This window comes from Gossypium hirsutum, chromosome A01 (assembly GCF_007990345.1).
Source record: "Gossypium hirsutum isolate 1008001.06 chromosome A01, Gossypium_hirsutum_v2.1, whole genome shotgun sequence".
Classification (NCBI taxonomy): Eukaryota; Viridiplantae; Streptophyta; class Magnoliopsida; order Malvales; family Malvaceae; genus Gossypium; species Gossypium hirsutum.
In genome coordinates this window covers 53135606-53139032 of record NC_053424.1, presented here as the reverse complement: position 1 = coordinate 53139032, position 3427 = coordinate 53135606, and the positions used below count along the sequence as shown (strand labels likewise).

Below are 3427 nucleotides of genomic sequence, written 5' to 3'. Positions count from 1 at the left end.
ACCCTGTCTAAGAGTACATTTATCATAATTAAGTGGAGTTGATTGCACGCCTAGACATAGGGTGACAAGATTTTGTCGGATTAGGGTGAAACCTAATAAGGGGATCCATAGATCGAGTTAATGCAACCCGAGAGTGTTAATTAGGGAAAAGTATCAATTATTCAATCTAGGGATTAGACGTTAGTAGTCTTGAATAGGGATAATAACATAACTTAGGGATCTCTACGGAACAAGTTGAATGAATAAATTGTCCGATTCGGAGCCAGAATAACAAGTAAAGTCTAGGTGGATTTTTCCTTAGGTATTGTCTTCATTAAATCGATTTTCCAAAAAGAAATTCCCCAATTCTATTCTCTGTGAGTTCTTAATTTAGATAATTAGTTAGTTAAAAACAAAACCCTATTATTCTTAGGCTAGATAATAAAAAGACAGTAATTACTAGTACTTTTAGTTCCTTTGGGTTCAACAATCCAATCTTGCTAAAACTATACTACTGTTCGATAGGTACACTTGCCTACATCGCAATAATAGTTAGTTTAAGGATGAGTAATTATAAATATTAAAACCTATCACGAAATAATACGATCAAGTTTTTGGCACCGTTGCCAGGGAACTAAGATATTAGGAACGCTTAATTTTTATTACTTTAGCCAGTTATTTTTCTTGCAATTTAATTAAATTTTATTATTATTTATTAACTTACTTTTTCCTTCTCTTGGCAGGTTTTCATAGTTTATGACTAGAAGAAACCTTTCGGGACCATTACTTTTTGACGAAGAAATCAATCACATAGTACGTAGAAACCAAAGAGAAATAAGGTGAAGCTTAAGATACACGGAGAAGGAGCAAGAAGACGATAATCAAACCGAACAGATGGCTGAAAACCAAGGCAATCAACTACCTTCTGTAATTGCGGCTAATCAAAATCCTGCTCCACACACTATGTATGATTATGCTAAACCCTTTTTAACAGGAACTGAACCGAGCATAGTTAGACCTGCTTTAGCTGCAAATACTTTTGAATTAAAACCTAACACTATTCAAATGATACAACAATTTGTTCAGTTTGATGGTTTGCAGGATGAGGATCCCAATGCTCATTTAGCCAACTTTTTAGAACTATGCGATACATTTAAAATCAATGGCATTTCTGATGATGCCATTCGTCTTCGATTGTTCCCCTTTTCATTGAGGAACAAAGCTAAAGTGGCTGAACTCGTTACCACGAGGTTCAGTTACTACTTGGGAACAAATGACCGAAAAATTTTTACTAAAATATTTTCCGCCGGTTAAAACGGCTAAATTACGCAATGATATCTCTTCTTTTGTGCAGATGGATTTAGAAACACTCTACGATGCATGGGAGAGATACAAAGACCTTCTGAGAAGGTGCCCTCACCATGGGTTACCGCTTTGGCTCCAACTACAAACATTCCATAATGGTCTGAATCCTTCGACTCGACAAATGGTTGATGCAGCTGCTGGCGGAACCATCAACAATAAAACACCGGAAGATGCCTATGAGTTTATAGAGGAGATGTCACTGAATAACTATCAGTGGCAAGTCATGAGGACAAAGCCAACAAAAACAGTCGGCATTTATAAAGTCCATTCGGTCACCATGCTCTCTAATCAGGTAGAACTCTTAAATAAAAAGATTGATGGTTTTCTTAATTCTTCACAGGTTCACCCAATAATGCAGTGCGAAGTAAGTAGCAGTGGGACAAACCATTCAGAATACCAACCTTATGGCCACAACATGGATAACGAGCAATTAACTTACATGGGTAATAATCCTCGACCTGAAAACAATCCATATAGTAACACTTATAATGCAAGTTGGAGGAACCACCCCAATTTCTCGTGGGGTGGTCAAGGAAATCAAAGACCACAACATCCTCTGGGCTACAAACAACCACCCTACCAACAGGAAAAGAAGCCAAATTTTGAAGATATACTCTCAATGTTCATATCAGTGTTAGAAACCCATTTTCAGAACATCGAGACAGCACTTAAGAATCAACAAGCGTCGATCTAAGGGCTCGAAACTCAGATAGGCCAGCTTTCCAAACTAATCTTTGAACGACCACAAGGTAGCTTGCCAAGCAATACTGAACCCAACCCAAGGAAACAGCTCAACACAATTTATATTCAAGATAACGAAGGAATCGTTGACCCTGGACCAGAGCCGATGCAAGAAACTGTGGTAAGCAAATATCAAGGTGAGGTAGAATCTAATAAAAACAAACCAGTGACTGTCGAATATAAACCTCATGTGCCATACCCCAATGCGACAATGAAAGACCGCTCAGATGAACAATTCGGTAAATTGCTTAAACTCTTAAAAAAATTACATATTAACTTACCGTTTATTGAAGCTCTATCACAGATGCCAAACGCAATGAAATTTTTAAGGGAGCTTTTAGCAAATAAGTGAAAGATGGACGAGGCGTCACATGTGGAACTGAACGCAGTTTGCTCGGCCATTCTCCAAAATAAACTACCCAACAAACTAAAAGACCCAGGGAGCTTTACTATTCCTTGCTTAATTGGTAGTTTAGATATTAATTATGCATTGGCTGATCTAGGGGCTAGTATCAACGTCATGCCTTACAAAATGTTTAAGCAACTAGGTCTCAGAAAATCCAAATAGACTAGGATGAGCATTCAATTAGCAAATAAAACTATAAGATTCCCTAGAGGTATTATTGAAGATGTGCTAGTTAAAATCGATAAATTTATATTTCCCGTTAACTTTATTGTTCTAGACATAGAAGAGGATAACAACACTCCCTTAATTCTAGGAAGGCCCTTTTTAGCAACTGCTAAAACCATCATTGATGTTTACACAGGTGAACTTACACTCCGAGTGGGAAACAAAACAATCACCCTTCAAGCTCGCAATTCTGGAAACACATCAGGAATTGAAGGTGATCGTTTAAATCATTCTACTAAAACTAACAACATGATACAACCCACTTCGCAAGAGATAAGTCTGAAGGAAGTACAAGAGTCATTCTCAAGTAAAGGACCTGTTCATGAAGATCGAAGACTACAAATCGAAGAACTCGATGAATGGCGGGCGCACAAACCAAGAAGACCCAACAAATCGAAATTGCGCCAAAACAAGCGCGATACCTCTCAAAATTAACTTAAGGTTGGTGATAAGGTCTTATTAGATGCCGCAGATCCCCACATTGTCACTACCACACTGAATGAGGAAATCCCTCTTACGGTACTCAGTATTTTTCCATTCGGTACAGTGGAGGTGAGTCATCCCAAGTTCGGCACTTTTAAGGTAAACAACACCCGATTAAAACATTATTTTGATGAGATTGACAGCAGGAATGAGGAGTATAAACTCCTCGAACCACCATGATCATACAACGGAGAGGTAAGTCGAGCTTAGACTATAAATAACTGCTTC

General features: G+C 38.0%; 1 non-coding gene across 1 annotated transcript; it reads right to left on the bottom strand.

Moving 5' to 3' along the window:
- Positions 1–1300: 1300 nt before the first annotated feature.
- LOC121208411 (small nucleolar RNA R71) lies at positions 1301–1407 on the bottom strand. The gene has a single exon (XR_005903430.1). It is a non-coding gene; the product is annotated as a small nucleolar RNA R71 (small nucleolar RNA).
- Between the last annotated feature and the right edge of the window lie 2020 nt (positions 1408–3427).